This window comes from Pteropus medius, unplaced genomic scaffold, assembly GCF_902729225.1.
Source record: "Pteropus medius unplaced genomic scaffold, Ma_sr-lr_union100, whole genome shotgun sequence".
Classification (NCBI taxonomy): domain Eukaryota; kingdom Metazoa; phylum Chordata; class Mammalia; order Chiroptera; family Pteropodidae; genus Pteropus; species Pteropus medius.
The window spans coordinates 14,925,147-14,943,516 of record NW_024340699.1 but is presented as its reverse complement, the minus strand read 5'-3'; the positions used below and the strand labels follow the sequence as shown (position 1 = coordinate 14,943,516).

Below are 18,370 nucleotides of genomic sequence, written 5' to 3'. Positions count from 1 at the left end.
ATGAAGATAATACTTCATAGGATTATAGGAATATTACGTAATATATGGAATGTATCAAAATTTAATTGGATATAATTCTATGAATGCTTATCGATCCCGATGTGGGACAGATCTCCATTAAAAATGTAATTGACATAAATTTTTCATTCCATATATATGTTGGATAAGAAAATTCCTATTAAAAAAATTTTTTTTTACAAATCCATTAAATTGAAAAAGAATTATACTTTCTATGTAATAGATACTAAAACATCTGCAAAACCTTTTTAGTTTTAACATACAAAAACATCGCAATGCAAAAGAATACAAAGTGTGATGCGAAGCTATTGATTCTTGTCTGAAGGTGACTGACGGCGATGGCTAAAAATTAGTCGTGCTGCTAATTTACCTCCAAAGGTTCGTTTAGCACATCAGAAATATCTTTTCTCTTGACGTAAAGAGAAAAGACAATGAAATGTGCACCCTATTTTAAAATTTTTGATGAAGACACTTTTTCTTTGAAACTATGGACATCAAAACTATATATTTTTCTTGCTAATGGAAGATAATGAATGGATTTTTTTTTTCCATGCTCGATGTTGAAATAGAGGTGACAAAGAGAAGGCAACCGACCCATATGCAGATTACATTTCCATGGAGAAAGTAGACAATCAAGTAAATAAGTGACTAAAATCCGTAGAAGTTACAATACCTCCTGGGAAAGAAATAGCAGCATCTGTGACAGAGTCATTGCTGCGGTGAAGATCGGATCAACTTCAAGACGGGGGAATTTGGGGAGGCCTCTCAGAGGAAGTGGCATTTCAACTAAAAGCTGACAGAGGATCAAGATGGAGCCACCTCTGCGAGGAATGAGGGCAGAGGTTAAAAATGGGTGGAGAATCGCGTCATAGACGAGTGTGGAAGATTGAGTAATGGCCTCTAAAGATATCTAGGTCCTCATCTTTGGATCTCAAATGCTACCTTCAGTAGTGAAAGAAACCGTATATATGATTACCATGGTCAAAGACTTGACTTATCTAGCCACAGGGACCGAAGCTAGTATGTGAGAACTGTGCATTCTCTTATTATTTTAGAAACAATTGGACATCGCTCCTCTACTGGGTTGCATAGTGTTCCCCTTAACTTCATGTTCACCTGGAACCTGCGAACCTGACCTTATTTGGAAGTAGGGTCTTTGCAGATGTAATCAGGTGGGGACGAGGTCATACAGGATTAGGTGGGCCCACATCCAATGACTGGTGTCCTTATATGATGAGGGGAATTTGGACACCAGCGACACACAGGGAGAATGCCTTGTGAAGACAGAAGCAGATGTAGAAATTATGTTCCCACAAGCCCAGGAACACCAGGGATTGTCAGAACCGCCAGACGCGAGGAGAGGCATGGGACAGACTCTCCTTCCGAGCCCCCAAGGAGCCAACCCTGCCTCCATCTTGATCTTGGACTTCTGGCCTCCACAACTGTGAGAGAATCCGTTTCTGTTGTTTTGAGACACCCAGTTTGTGGTATTATGTTACGGGTGCCCTGGGAAACGGATACATCTTCTAACATGTACAAATTAAATGATGGACCCTGACAAATTAAGTTTTCGAAACCCAACAGAAAAAGTCACACTTCCACATAGCCAGTGAAAATGTTGACTGTTTTCCAGATTTTGGAGTTCTGGAGGTTTAAGTTAGTTACCACAGCTCCTGGGTAACTCTTAAAGCTTTGGTACCAGGTGAGAATGAGCATGGAGTAACAAGGACTTTGAACACATATCAAACTTAATATCAAACCGAGAAGGGACAAGAAAGACTGGAGGGAAGGTTGCATAAAGTGGTGCCATGTCTTCTGTAATTCGTTTCTTGTAATTTTTGCCTTGGGCTGGACAGGGAAATAATAGACACTACAGAATTCAACTCTTAAAAATTCCTTTTCCATCACTCTTTTCCTCGTTCCCATCAAGCCCACCTGACCTTTGTTGCGTTGTACAGGACATAGAAATGCACTTGGAATGTAATCAGTTGCTCATAGCAAGGCTGGGAGGAAAAGGATGCCTCATTTTGTGAAATAGAATTGTCCTTGGAAGTTTTTCATTAAAGTGAATTCAGAAGTAATACTGTTTTTTCCTTTTAGTTTTTCTATTATAGAATGAAATATTTCTTCTCACAAAGGAATAATTATACCCAAGATGTGTTCAAAAACTATTTAAAGGTAGATACATATATCCTATTAACAAACAATATATATTTTAAAAAAGAATATCATATATTGACAATAGCAAAAAATATATATAGACTACCTAAGATTAAATTAAAAAACATGCAAAACCTTTACAGAGACATAAAAGGATACATAAATAAATGCATTAATGTACCATATTCACAATGAAAAGAATCAATATTATAAAGATGGCACTTGTTCCCGCGTTAATTCATAAATTCAGTTCTAATCAATAACTGAAGACTTGACACATTTTTCATCACAGACATTTTCAAACTTCGCAAATTAAAGAGGGTCGTGTGCTGAACCCACATCCCATCCTCCGGCGTTGACAGGTGTCACCGTTTGGCGGTCTTGTCACCGCTGCAGGATTTGCAGGGGAGAGTGTGCTGTTTGATCTTCCCGGACCATTTTAAAGCAGAGCCAGACATCATCATGCCGTTTTCCCTGTAATTACTCCAGTTTATGTCTCTACCTGATAAGTACTGATTTTTAAAAAACAGAACTACTATTCCGTTATTACCTTAAAAAACAAGTAGCAGTTTCTTAATACCATCTTGTTTGCCATCGTGTTCGGGCTTCTCAGGTTGTTTCCAAAGACAGTTTTTTACAGTTAGTTTACTTGAATCAGGACGTAAACAAAGTCCTTACATCGTACTTGACCGTCATGTCCTTTAAGCCTCTTTATCGTATACTGGCCTTCCATCCCTTTATTTCTCGCAGTTGATCTGTGGGGGGGTGTGTGTATGAGCGCGCGTGAGTGCCAGTAGTACGAGCTTGATCCCTCTCATAATCCTGCCACCTGAGCTTTTAGCGTTCGCTGCTGATTATTGCCTAGAACTGTGATTTCCTCAGGGATTGAAAAACAGTGCACTTCTAATTATATCATTCCGTATGCTTTTATTAGCTAGAACTCTTTATAGAACTTAACTCTCATCAGCTGTATAGTTACCCTGAAATAGTTTCTACTAGAAGGGCAGGATACATGCTCAATTTTTTTTTCTTTGTCAATTTTCGGAGTAATGAGCTGATGCCTGCTTGCTTATCTACTGCCGCATAACAAATTACCCCCAAACTCAAGGGGCATAAAACAACAGCCATTTCATTATACAGCATGATTTGATAGGTCAGGAATCTTGGAGCGCTTGGCTGGTGATTCTGGTCTGTGTGAGAGAAGACGTTTAACTGGCAGGTGGGCTGGTCTGGACAGTCCAAGATGGTTTCCTCAGAGGGGATAGTTGGAGGCATGGGCTCACGTGGGAGTGTTAATCAGAGGGCCGGCCGGCACATGTCCCTTTAGGATGGAGGGCCCAGCATAGTTAGACTTTCTCCTTGGCAGCCCGGAGTTCTGGAGAGAATGTTCTAAGAGCCTAAGGTTTAAGCTGCAAAGCTGCTTATATCCTAGCCTCGAAGTCTCAAGATATCACTTGTATTGCATTCGATCGGTCAGGAAAGTCACCAAGGCCAGTTTGCGTTGAAGGGAAGAATAGGAAAGAAGCTTTAGCCATCTGGAATCTACCATAATACCCCAGCAAATCCTACAGGGACCAGTGATTTTTAAAAATTTGACGTCAGTATTGATTTATGATACGTATTTGAGGTACTGAACCTATGTCAGTTATTAGTTTTTACTGATATTTCAGTTATTAGTTTTTACTGATATTTAATTGTCACATGTTTGGCCAACTGGGGCCCCTTTAACTTGGATGTTGTGAACTTTTGACATGACTCCATTAATTTTTTTGAAATTCTTTTATTGTGGTTAAGAAAATATAAAATTTGCCATCTTAACCATTTTAAAGTATGCAGTTCGGTGGCATTAACGGTATTGTGACATCATCGCCATCTACAGTATTTCTAAAACTCTTTCATTACTCCAAACGCCGGCTCTGCGGCCGTTTCGCAATGGCTCGTCGCCTACCTCCCTGCCCCCTGTAGCCTCTGACTCCCTTTTGTCCCCATGAACTTGCCTGTTATAGGCATTTCGTATACGTGGGATCATGCAAGATGTGTCCTTTTGTGATTAAGTGATGGCTTCCAAGCTCTCTGTGTGTTGGAGTGGAAACCGGCAGCCCCGTTAGTTCTTCGAATACTCGTTCTCCCAGTTTTTGTCCCCTCTCCTTTGGAACTCCCGTTGTCTGCCTGCGTGCACTTGGTGGCATCCCAGAGGGCTCAGAGAGTCTGCTCATTGTTTTCGCTTTCTTCCTGTTGTTTTTCCAACTGGGTCCTCTCAGTTGAGGTATCTTCAAACGTGCTGGTTCTTTGGCCAGTTCAGTTCAGATCTGGGTGGAGCCGCTGCAGTGAACATTTCCTTCCAGTTACTATATTTTCCGACTCCGGAGTTTCTATCTGGTTCCTTTTTTTAATGTCTATCTCTTTTTTGAAATTCATTATTTCACGAGACATTGTTCTCATACTTTAATTCTTTAGATGTGATTTCCTTTCGTTCTTTGAATGTATTTATGGTAGAATATTTAAAGTCTTGGTCTAGTAAGTCCAAAGTCTGGGCTTTCTCTGGCACAGTTTTTGTCGACAGCTCTTTTTCCTGTGTATGGACCATAATTTCCTGTTTCTTTGTGTGTCTTGTAATTTTTGGGTCAAAAACTGGAAAATTTTAATGATTTAATGTGTAAACTTTGGAACTCAAAATTTCCCATCTCCCCAGAATATCTTCTTACTGTGCGGCTGCCATGTGTTTGTGTAGTGACTGTTCTGGACTAATCGTCTGAAGTCTGTTTCCTTTGTTGTGTGTGGCCGCCGAAGCCACTGCTTGGTCTGAGTAGTAGTAAGCTAATGACTGGACAAGGATTTCCTTGAATAAGTCTTCCAGGCTTTCGTGAGTAGCTCTGTGTGCAAATTGGGGCACACTTTCAACTCTCAGGTACTTTATTGGTTTGCCTTCACCTTCTAGTTGTGTGGGCCTCAAGGTCATTCCGAAGTGCGAAACTGGGGCTCTCTCAGGTCATTCCTGGGAGGCACATAGCCCTACTTATATGTGCAGAGTTCTGGGTCCTCAGGAATTTCTCTAATCTTTCTAAAACCCATGGACATCTCATTCGATAGACCTTTTAAATTTTGGCTGGACTCTTGTTTGCCCAACTGGTATGGCAGACTTGGAGCTGAGATGTTAATCAATTGCAGCTAATTGTTTTTGACTGCCACCCTGGGGATAGGGCTTTTCCTGCTAGTGGGCTCTGCATGACATCAAGTAACGATAATGCCTTGTGAGTGAGGCTTTTCCAGGGAGCCGAGACATGTCAGATAGTGACGGTGCTCTGCTCCGCAGATGGTGCTTTTGAGGAGGTCCAAGACCGGCTGCTGCAGGGCTGCTGGTTCTCAGTCACGGCAGCTGGGAGCTGCTGCTTTGCGATGCTGCTGGTTTTTAGGGCCACTACAGAGCTGAGGAAAAGAGGACACAGCAGACCACATTAAAATGCCACAGACCTGGAGCCGTTCTAACCAAGGTTCAGCAGTTTTCCTAGGAGAATGTTCCTGAGGTTATTGTAAGCGTTCGGTTAATTTCCAGAATTTGAAAAAGTTAATTTTCACAATTGTGCCGACATTTTCATTGTTTTACGGATGAGAGGGTTTACACAGGTCCTCACTCCTCTATGCCAGAAGTTCTGCTTCCCCTCCCCCACGTGGATGGATTTTACTAGCAGTGAAAACAGTAAGTCCCCGAAGATTACACGCGTTTACTCATTTTATAAACTTAGAAACAGCTAAAAGAACACAAGTATACATGTATAAATACATAAATGTATATAATGTTTGCATCACACAAAAATAAGTGAGCATAAAACTACAAGAAGAAAAGTGTGAGGTTCCAGGGAGTCGCCACCTCAGGCGGGGGCAGACTTAGGGACTGGATGGGGTGCGAAAGGATTTTTATGTTATAATCGAGATCCAGTTTTATTTTGGGGTAGTGGGTTTGTGGGTTTTTGTTACATTATTAAAAACATGTGTAAGCAAAAATATTTTATAATTATGATTATTTTCACATTAACATGTAAGATGGGGAATCTACATGTAATGGAATTTGATAAAGGAGCTTCAGCTTCAGCTTTTAACGTCATTGTTTTAATGGCCGGAAGACTTACTTAGCGAGCACATCTCTACCCAGTGCCTCCACTGGCCTAGCTCCAAATCGGGACAAGACAGGGATGATGATGAAAGCAGCGACAGCTGCTGGTGCTGTCTTGAGACGCACAGTGGTCTAACACTGCCCCTGCCTAGGTCCCTGCCACCCCCTGGGTCTCAAGGCCCTCAGCTCCAGGTGTGTGCTCGGAGGGGTTTAGCTTCTGGAGCCGTCAGCAAGAGCCCAGTACACATACAGACGATGCTGCCCTTATTAAACTCTATACTTAGAACATGATGTTCACCGCTTGTACAAGTGTTCAAGAGATCTTTTAGAGTAATGAAGTGAAGATTTTGGGGGAATACCCAAAACCATAGTCAGGATGAGCTGAGCATAAAATCATGGAGGAGGCAGGACCAGAATGGAAAGGTAACTAAGACTATTGAAATTTAAGCAATTACAGTTTTCCTGTTTTAAAGAATGAGATCGAAAGCAACATGTTTGTTTCAACATTAGCAAGTCTATTAGTTAAAATAAACTTCATTCTAAACTCAACAGTAGATTCTATTATAATCTTATCAGGAAACTTATTAAAATTATTTTACTCTTATGTCAGTGTGTTGGCTTCTGATTGATAGAGATCTGATTATTCCAGATTTACTTCTTACTTATACTTTGGACATTTACATTACTTCTCTGAGCCTTAGTTTACCTACCTGTACTGTGGGAATAGTCTGCCTATTTGTAATGATTTCCTACCTACTAAAAATTACTCTTTAGTTTCTCAAATACTTAAAATGTAAAATAACATTTAAATATCGGCCAAAATGAGAGCAAATGGTATTTGTGCAAATGCATAGCCATTCAATTTCATTTTATATCTGGATGTGCAGACTAGCGCATGTCATTTGCTAGGAGTTTGTATTCATGCTCTTACACGCCCGTCTGGCTGTCTTTACTGCTTTTGTCAATTAGGAGGTACAAACACATGCTACGTATGTACTTTGTGTTAGCTATTGTGGGAGATATAAAAGAAGGTGCAAATTGGGTCCTGTCCTCATGGAATTCAATCTGGCTTGCAAGGTATGGCTTTTATGCAAAACATAAATGACAAAGTGGTATCATTTACAGGAAATAATATGCAGAAAATAAATGCAAAAAAAACCTTAAAGAAGGGAAAGCTCCATGTGACTTAGAGTCTTGCCCTCAGTAGGATATGCAGGGGAAATGTGTCAGATCTCATTGAGATTCCTAGGACGGGCTTTGATGGGGACTGCGGAGTCGAATGATCAGGCATAAAGGATGCTGAAGTTTGGCGCGTAGAGTACTAGGGGAGGCCCTTCATTCGTTTTCATCGTGTCGTCCGAAGAAATTCACTTGGAAGCATAATATTCATTTCTGAGGAGGCAAAGACTAAGTTTTAGAAAAGAAATTTCTCCTAAATAGGATTATAAAGTTTGAGTATTTCTATTATGATTTTATTACTTTCCATCTGTGGTAGGTGTTTTATTGAAATTATTTGCATGTTATCAAGCTGTGACAATGATGCTCTAAAGGTCATACGCAAAACACAATTAAATTTTTCAAGCGAAATAAGAATACGCATTGTGAAAGGCAAATAATTTGAAGTAGCTCCTTTTTAAAAAAAATATGGGCCATTTTAGAATGACATTTTAAGGTGTCTAAATAAATCACAATGTTGCTTTTCTTCTTGATTGCAATTTTCCCTTCACTATTGGTTCAGCTTAAAAATAGAAACCAATGTGTTTAGGTTTCAAACACATTGTTTATGTTAGGTTTAGTTAACATAAACTTTATTCTAAACCCAACAATAGATTCTGTTATAACTATGTGGAAACTTATTAGACTCATTTTGCTCTTACATGAATGTGATGGCTTCTGATTGCTAGAGATTTAATTATACACACTTTGCTTTATTATAAATTAGATAAACCACCATTTCTGTACCTCCGTGTGCCATTAGCTTACTCATTAGGAGATCGCCAAGATTCCTTTAGTCTAAAATTTTATGATTTTATTTTACTTTACCTTTTTGTCCTCCATAGAGGTAATGACTGATTGTTTCTTTCAAATGTTTGGAAATTAATACTGGAAAATTTTGCTGTTATTGCCCAGCTCAGTTTATTTTCAGATTGTGACGATTCGACAGTGTTTTCTGTTTGATTTGTGGTGCTGACTCCTAAATACCACTGGAAGACAGATGTTTGGATTTTAAGTTAAGGAGCAGTTGTTCAGGTAGCAGCGTAATGACTTCGGCAAACAAATCTTTTGTCCTTGTGAGGAGAATAACTGTGGATACCTAGCAATCTGAGTAAAGAGTAGAAAGAACACAAGCATGATAAGAAAGGGAGACTCGGCATCGTATTAGTGTTTCGATGTAAAATAGTCACTACCTGTTTGTGACTGTTGTCTGTCTCGGCAGTGATTGATTGCTCACTGCCGTGCTCTGTCTGGGGTGGGAGCACGCGCTCTGGGTGTTGGGGTAGTGTATTCCACGTCGCAGTGAAGCAGCACGATGGACATACATGCGCGTATAGTGTATCTATATCCACCTGTCTAGCTCAGGTAATAGAGATCGGCAGCATTATTGTTAATGGAGCTGTTGACGTTGATTACCTAAACAACTTATTAGTCTGCCCTTGGTTCTGATGTTATTTCAGGGGTGCAGGAATACCCAGTGGAAAAGGAGCTTGAAATAAATACTTCCGAACTGGTTTTGCAAGCTTCTCTGGGCTGAAAGCCAGTTGATTCTTGTCAGTGTTTTTACGTGACCGAGGTCGGTGACTCGCAGGCTGAATCGACTCGCAGCCGTGGCAAATGGTTCAGATGCGCCGGGCAGCGCAGCACGGGGCCCTCTAAACACCGCGGAGAGTGGGGTCGCAATAACCGAGCTTCGATTGCATGAGGGTGTAAAAGCTACTTTGGAGTACTTTTAAAGGCACGGTTTGAAATAGTGTAACTTGTTAATTTTGTGTTCTATCCTGTATGTAATAGGATTCAGGTTTCCACGTTTGTGTTAAGTAAATGAAAATACTCAAACGAGCCTTTTATAAGAGGGGAATTGCCTATGTGTAGAAAGATTCTGAACAAAAACAGCTGGATTTTAAAAATTGAACTAGCTGCCACAGGGCTCCGGTTCCGATTCTGGCCTACCTCTGAGCAACCTCGGTGGCCCTGGCAAGTCCCAGTTTTCTCATTGTTGCAGAGGCTCTATTCCGAGACCGGCCCAGGCCAACTCGCCCATTTGTAAGCCGTCGTTTTAGTCCAAGAATACTTTCTGAAGGAAGAACGTGTGGACTGTTGGTGGCTCTGAGTGCTCTGCTGTTACAGGAACTTGAAGTTCGAGGGGTAGGGTGGAGTAATTGGAAATAAAAGTTGGACAGTCCAACTGCGTGACTACCCTGTGCTAGACAAAGCAGCAGATTCCACTCTGAGTGCACAAGCTGGAGACCAGTAGCCGCTGTGCTGACCACCGGTTTACTGCTTGTCCTGAACGTAGCATGTCACACGCCTTTACAGCTGTGTGCCCTCGCCATTCCCTATGAGCTCTGCCCTTCCCGAGCCTCATACTGGACTGTTTTGCCTGCCATTTGTCTTTGAAAGCTTTGGAGTTGACCCCGTGCTGGGGTAATACGGAGACAGAGGGTTTTGAGAGGAGCGTGACATCATCGGGTATGCCTGTAAGGAAGCTAGCTTCGGCAGGACGGGCAGGGGTGATAGAGTGGGGTCAAGGGGCATGGCTGGGTGACTGACCCGGTAGGAAAGTTCATACCCGTATTCTTGATTTTATGTCATTGCTTTCTTCCTCAGTATAGTATTGTACATTTAATTTCCTGAACAAATTCCAGAACGAGTTAGTCGAGTGGTTAATCTAAGTGATTTTTTTGCCCTCATTGAAAATGATGCATCGAAATATGAATTCAGCCAGTAGCATCTCACCGTGCTTCTCTCGGCATTGACTTGGATGTGTGTATTGCACTGGACTCCTGGCTTAAAAAAAAATCTGTCCGTCTGTCCCTCTGTCTGTCTCTCCATCTGTCCATCCGTCCATCCATCCATCCATCCATCTATGGGACAGCTTTTCAGAAAACCCAGACAATATAAATAACTCTAGATTTGTACTTAAGTATCAAATGTCTCTCTCTCTCTCTCTCTATAGAATTACAACTTGTGTCTGAAGGATATTTGCTGGATTATTTTTTCCTCCCCTACTTCACTTATTGTCAAGATCAGACACTCTGGGGTCAGGCAGACCTTGTTAAAATCTTGCCTCTCTTTCTTCCACTTTGGGCCAGTTTATTAATCCACCCGAGTTTTGGTTTCTTACTCTTTAGATCATTTTGTGAATTGAGTAGAACGTGTTGAAAGCATTTAGCTTTACCATCCAGACTAGGGTACGAAAAAAGGATAGGCCAATCCTAGCTTCTGGATGTGTTTCAGAAGAAGGAATATTTAAGGGAAAATATTAATCTCTGATCATCCATCAAAAACTTTTTGAATGATTGAGAAGCCACATATAGTGTCCACGTATAAATACACGCACACATATGTAAGTGGACTTACATGTGTGCATGCATATAAACTTTGATACACACACACACACACACACATACACACACACAAAATGAATTTAGAAAGTAGCTGAAAATGTAAGAGTTTCCATTTTGTAAAATAAGCATGTCTAGTACATTTGTAATGTAAGCAGTCCACTTTTACACTAAGACAGAATAGCAGAAAATATCTATTCTATTATCTAGCTTTTACCTCTTTGTGGACAAGATCGAGTAAACTACAGGGTGGGTGAGGCACAGAGATTTGGTTGCCAATGGGAGCAAGAATCCCAGAGGAGAGGACAGAGGTTACCCTTCCCCTGGAACAGCTCTGTCTCTCTGTAAGGGGCAGGAGAAAACCAAACAACAAACAGCGAACGGGCGGGGAATGCTGGTCTGCACCGATGACGCTTGGGTGAAAGCAGCCCTTGCAGGGTGGCTTCTGTCTCCCCATCCGTTCACAGCCTACTCACAATGCTCTGGGCTTCCTAGAACTCCATGTTAACCTTTTATAGACTATCGCGGGGATTTTCAAACGGCATAATCCTTGCTGATAGCCATTACCAAATGTTTCTTTCAATGACCGATGGAAAACAGATTCTGTAAGCCCTCTTGCATGGTGCCGGGCTTCACAGAGTTTGCATCCTGCTAAGTGACCAGTGCCATACTTGACCAGTTTCAGAAATCTACTTAAACATCGGTGATTAAAAGATATAAATGAAAGAACAAATAAATAAAGGGGGAAAATAAGCATACTGACAGGATGCTTACATCCGGAGGTTGTTTATCTCAGTGTGTGACCCTGGGCAGCCAGCTCTCATTTAATAAATTAGATTTATTTGCAGAAAACCAGCTTTATGTGAGTGATGTATATCACAATATTTGCCTATATTGTAAGATCCAGGCCAGGTACTGTAAGTTGAAAATGAGGATCCTTCATTTAGCAATGCCGAGGTACATTTCCTGGGTGCGTATTATATGTGAGGCACTATCGTAGGCATCGACTGTGCAAGGTCAATAAGAATTGGCCCTCCCCTTCAAGGGGTTCCCACTTTTAGGGCAGAGACTGGCTCGTAAATAAATCCTTTAATTTTGACTTCCTGCGTGACTACCCTGTGCCAGGCGAGGTTTTGGACTCCAGAGACGGGCAGACGTAGCCTGCTCTCAGCAGACACCGTGGCCCAGACCTACAGAGAACCCGGGAAAGGCCAGTGGGCTGCGGGGGCCTGAAGAGTGAACACCATAGTTCACTCTTTTGGCCGAAATCCATTTTATGACTAAAATGTTTCTTTTCCTCTATGCTGTATTGTTACTTAACACTCCTCAGTCTTTAATTACAAGCATTGGCTTTATCGATTTTTTAAAAAACTACACTGGGTATTATTTCTAAAGGAAGTTATGACCGCATTCCACACAGCATACCGTTTGACAAATTACTGAAAAATATTTAAATAATATATTTGTGTATCTCATTTATCATGTTAGTCAGGATTTTAGTCAGTTCGTCTTCTCTCCTTGTATGTTGAGCCGATCATTCTTTTTAAGTATCCGTTTATGTGAACTTATTGATTTGACCTGCACTTGAATTAACTGTTTACATTTGATATGTTCAACAGTACCACAGATTGTTCCTTTTGTGAATTGTTGTTTTATTTTAATATACATTTTAAAATTCTGCTTTTAGAACTCTATTTGCTTTTGCATACTCAACTATATTCACTATTATTTAATAACAATAGTGCATTATAGAATCGCAGTACCACTTATTTACCAAAGGCTTTGCAATATTTATTTAGCGGTTTCCAGTTCTGAAATAATTAAGCAATGCCGAGGTACATTCCCCTTGCATTTTGAAAAGCCGGTTAATTAGCTTAAGCGGCTCTGTCAGCCCTGCTGACAGTCGGAGGCACGCAGTGCTGGCTTGTCCGGCTGCCGAGATGAAACGCGTAGGAATGCGTTACCGTGGTTAGCTTCTTTCCCTCTTTCCCCTTGAGAAATGAGTTGACTTTGTTTTTCATGACATAGAAACAAAACCAGATCATGTGAATTGACACTCTCGCTTCTGATTAACATCGGCTTTTAAGATTCTTTCGGGGTTGGTGTTTTTCCACTCCTTGCCGAGATTCCACCGGTCTTCAGATCCTTCACCCCACCTGTCCTGTATGATGGGTGGTCTCTGTGAAGATTTCATTACATTTGTGTTTTGGATGCTTCCGAGTCTATTTGAATAGTGCTCTTGGTTGCCCTGAACACAGATTGCAGCCTGATCGCATATTCGCTCCCGTATCTCTCGTCTGGTGGCCTGCCCGGTCAGGTCGCCTCGTTCTGTCTCTTCTCCCTCCATTGCCTGTCAGACGTCCTTTACGGGGGCTTTGAGGTGTCGCCGCTTCCTATTTTCATCAGACTTTATGTATATTGCAGAATTATTCCACAAGCTTACACTTAGTGGAGTTAGGCTCCAGAACCCAGCCCTGGGGTGGGACAGGGGTGGCGGAAGGGGAAATGGAGAGGAGCGGAGTGCGAGCAGGGGGAGCCCCAGGGGAGGAGAGCACTGGGGGGTGCCTGAGTTCATGCCCGGGCGGCCGCCAACCGAGTGGGGACTGAGGAGAACCTCACTCTGTGCACAGGTCGGGGGCGGCGCGGGGGGTAAAACGTGGAGTTTGATTCTGACATTCTTACGTCTGCGCTGGCGAGGCATCCTGCGGCAGCCCCCGATCCGCTGAAGCGGATGAAGATGGGTGTTCGATGGGGTGCGTATCCAAGAGTCCCGGCAGCCAGTATTTACGGAACACCCGGTAGCTGCCGAGATCAGGGCTCAGCGAGCATGCCGTCTGTCTTCGTTTCCTCATCCGTAAAAGGGCTGTAACAGTAGGATTCTTGTGAAGACAAAACGAGTTAATATGTATACAGTGCTTAACGGTATCTGGCACGCGGTAACTAATACTAAAGTGTTAGTTATCACTATCACAGTTTAATCCCACATCCCTTTAGAAAGATATTATACACATTTTATAGAAGTGGAAGCTGTGGCTCGAGCAACTTAACTTACTCTGCTAAAGGTCACGTACCTAGTAAGCGGTAGAGTAAGAATTTGAACCCAGGTCAAATCATACCCTAACTATGCTTGTCTCCCTCCTTCCGTGTGAGAGGAAGCTCTTCAACAGAGGCCGCGGGATGTAAAGATAGCGGACCAACCAGGAACCTAACACACAGAACGTCGTTTGGGTACCAAATGGACAATGACCATTCAAAACACGGTTGGGAGGGCTTTTAGTAACAGTCGTCATCGGAAGAGAGAAAGCCTTGCAGAAGGCTGAGGACAAAGCTTGGAGTCTGAGAGCCGCTTGGGGCGGGGCGAACAGAAGGGTAAAGGGAGCGGATCTGCATGGAACACAGCAGAGTTAGAGAATGAGAGGATAAAAGGCAGATAATGGGGTTCCGCATTTAGGGACGAGAGCAAAAAGTGCCTGCTGGTTGATGTCGCCAGGTGCTGCGTGGAGGTGAAGGAGGAGACCAGTCTGAGTCACTCTTTAGTGTTAACTCGTGAACTTGACCTCTCCTTGGAACTAAAAACAGTTGACCGCAAGCACAATGATAAGAAACAGAAACGTGTGATCCAATGGTATACATGAATCAGGAACTGAAATTTGGAGCTTGGATTTATTCTTTTGATTTCCTCCCCCCTTTCCAATTCACGCTTTTTATCAATAGGATGTTTTAGTAGCAAGCAGTGTCTGACATTTGTCAGCTTAATTAGAGATCCAGTTGCAAAACTCTGCTGTCTTATGTATCTGTGGTGCTTCTCAGCAAATCTGAACTGCAGTTGATACGCTGCCGCGAAATGACAAACGATGTGTAGTGTTAACTGGAAAAGCTCTCTTTTAATGCAGTGATTTATTTTATTCATACTAATTTTTCTCATTTTTTTCCTGTATTCTTTGTGTCTGTTCTCTCCACAATTAAAAAATTGTGAGCTGACTTGACTATAACTTGAGAGCAACAGACTGTGACCTCTGGCATTGAACTCGTTTAATGTCTGTGCAGTCTCGACGGAGGCTGGAACTTTGTGCACCAGATGTGAGCCTATTGCCTAGTGTAGTAGGTCCTTAATGACTGTGCTTTAAATAAGGATTGGAGGAACTCTCCGTGGAGCTCCATACTGATAAAAGTTACAAATAATTTATCTGACACAATGTAACGATGTACGTGCTTAGTATATTGTTTCAAACTTAACCAGAAATAGAAAACAGACTAGGTAACTTGCCTTTAAATATAATTTCTATAATAAAACCAGACTTTTCTGCAGTTGAGATGGTCTGTGTGCATGTGTGCGGGTAGTCGGTGGGAGGGTTGTGGAACCAAATTCAGCACCCTGGACAGTGCATGGACTGTCGAAGCCAGACCTGCCCGTGACCCAGCCTGGCTGAGCCTCTGGTGTTCCTTACCTGCTGCTTTTCTTCAGCGTGTATTATCAGGTGGCACACTGTGGACATCCATACCCCGGAACCTCATGTAACCTGTGGTAGGGTGGCCTCCACCCTTTTCAGTAAGAATTATGTTCCATCTTACTAACGGGCGAAGAGTAGATATGAATCGGAATGGTCTCAGGACGAGGTTCCCAATGGACCCATACTGATGAGACGCCTTGTGTCCATAAGACTGAGGTAGGAACGTAAGTCGAAGACCTACTAGATCTACATGATATTTGAGGGGACGGAAGGATGTGTAAGCACAATCATATCCTAGGGAAGTTTATAGGTTAGAACTTTTTTTGAGATATACTTTACGTATCATAAAATTCACCATTTTAAGGTGTACGGTTCAGTAACCTTTAGCATATTGTCAAGGTTATGCAGACATCACCACCAGTTCAGAACACTCATCACTTCGGGAAGAAATCCCGCACTGGTAGAAATGACTCTCCGTTCGCCCCCAGCCAGTCCCTGGCAACCACTACTCTGCTTTTTGTCTTCATGAATTTGCCCATTCTGGATCGTTCTATAAGTTGAATTCACACATGCGTGACATTTTGTGACTGGCTCTTTTCCCTTATCATAAAGTTTTCAAGATTCATCAATGTAGCAGTGGGTGTCGACAGTCTTCCTTTTTGTTGCTGAATAGTATTCCATTGTATGGAAATACCACATTTTATTCATCCATTGATAGACATTTCAGTTGCTTCTACTTTTTGGCGATTGTGAATAACACTGCTGTGAACATCCATGTACAGGTTGTTGTGCGAACACGTTTTCATTTCTCTGGGTTATATATCTAGGAGTGACAGTGTTGGATCGTATGGTAATCTCTGTTTAAATTTTTGAGGTTATGTAGAACTTTACTATTTAGAAAGTACTTTACATCCTTTATGTTATTTATTCGTCACATAACTGAGAAAGGTAACTGAAGATGCGAAAGGTTAGGTAGACTAGAGAAAAACTTGCATTAGTCACAAAAATATATTTAAAGTGAGGTTCATTGGTGCATTGGCTGATATAGAGCAGAACTGAAACCTAAATATATATTGGTCAGGAAGCGTAAATGGAACATGTGATATTCGTCCAGTGGAAGACGGCGCTGCGGGTGTGTATGTGTTCAGCAGTCAGAGAGCACGCGGGTGTGTATATCTCAGTCTCAACTTTAAACCGTAAAGCATAATGATGAGTGAAAGGATGAGTTGCAGAACGATAGATACTACGTGACATCATTTACGTAAGTTAAGACCATAGGAATGGACATGAAGGACATTCACCAGTCTGTGTAGTGGTTGCTTTACATCTCACTCCTGAGCTTGAACACCGTGTCCTTTCTCTTTGCTATGTATGTGACAGATCTGTATTACAAGACTGTCAATCTTTAGAATAAGGCCTATCTTTTCTTCACTGTTTTATCCCTATTGTCTAGCACAATGTGCCTAGCACATAAGTATGAAAACCTGTTTTTGAATGGCTAAGCCATTGAATACTAAGCCACTTAAATGATTTGGGGAACGAGATAGAGCAAGAATAAATAAATTAGCCATTCTCTCCCTTTCTGTTTGTGCCTCTTCCATACCCTCGTATTCTGCTGGTGTTATCATAATGTGAGGTTTGCAATTACAAGAGAGGTTCTGTGTGACATGACATGCTAATATAGCAGATGGTGTGTGCCAATAAGCAGGGTAAGAGAGATAATGGCTGCAAAAGTCATCGCTGTCTCCTCTAAAGTACGGAGTATTTTATGATATCTCAGTAGATTTTATCTTTATTGTCAAGGTAATGATTATGGATCTTATAAATCTTTATGGCTTTGTTGTATCAAATGTCAAATTACGTAGCTAGGTAGTTGCAGAAAGATAAAATTTAGAAGTACCGTTGCTAAAAATTTGGCCCTTCAGGAAGGTGTTGGTCTCACTTCTTGTGTTTACGTAGAGGAGGAGGACTTTGTTTCTACTTTGGGTCTCTCCCTCCTTTCTTTTTATTAGCTTCTGTCCAAGGAAAAGAGAATGGCGGATTGTCAAGTTCAGAGCTCAGCCTTAATATGGGTACTGCGTCTCCACATAGTCCCCGTTCCTCCGCCTCGGGCGGTGAGTGGGGCAGGGGAGGTCCGGCCCTGGCAGTCCCAGCCTCATCTGCGCTGTTCCTGGCCCGGTACCCCCGCCTTCCCCCGGCGGAGTGACTCTGTTAAATCTTCCTCTGGGAATCTGGCTGTCCTCAGGCCAGGAGGAAGGACAGAGGAACCCCGTTTGGACCTTAGTCCTCAGCTGCATCCTCCAGTACAGTTTGTGGGCGTTGTATGCTACCAAGCTTCTGCTGGCGCTCGCGTTTTAATCCCCATCTGCCTGTCAGGTATTTGTGGTTATGCTCAGCTGGTTAGAACCGAGAAAGGCGGTGGAAGTGAGCCGTCCGCTCCCTCTGTGCTCTTCCCCCGCCCCGCTAGAGAGTCCTGATTTTCACCGTTCCTGACAACTGCTGAAAGTTTTTTCTTTATAGTTATGTCTTGCAGAACATCTTCAGCCAGCATCTTGTGATTTTAGGAATGTACCCAGCTTTTTAGAAGAAATTTGACTTAGCCCATAAAACCAATTTCAATCCTAAGGGATCCTGTCAGAGCACACTGTAGATAGTCGCTTTATAGGTGGTGAAACCTTCTAGTTTTATTCTTGAAAGTACCACTACAGCCTGTTTTTAAACAAATACCTACTCAGCATGGAGAGATTTTACTTAAAAAATCATCTAGTATGTTTAATTGAATCTAAGATGCCACTGATTAAAAAGGTGCACCGTTACTTTATGTCTCACAGAAAAAAAATCTGCCAATTAATCGTAAGATGACATTGGTTATAAGATGCAGCCCCATTTCACAGCTGTTAACATGTGAAAGAAAAGGCAATGTGGGATAAGCGAGTCACAAAGGAGCGACTCGCCACTGGCGGACTCATTCAGTAGAGGCGGGTCGCCGCATCAGACGACACTGGTGGACTGGACCTCTGGAGACCGAGGCTCTGGTTCCGGCTGCAGCATAAAATAGATGTCATTTT

General features: G+C 42.2%; 1 non-coding gene across 1 annotated transcript; it reads right to left on the bottom strand.

The window, feature by feature from the left end:
- Positions 1-331: 331 nt before the first annotated feature.
- Positions 332-462, bottom strand: LOC120617036 (small nucleolar RNA SNORA19). The gene has a single exon (XR_005656757.1). It is a non-coding gene; the product is annotated as a small nucleolar RNA SNORA19 (small nucleolar RNA).
- Positions 463-18,370: the final 17,908 nt, after the last annotated feature.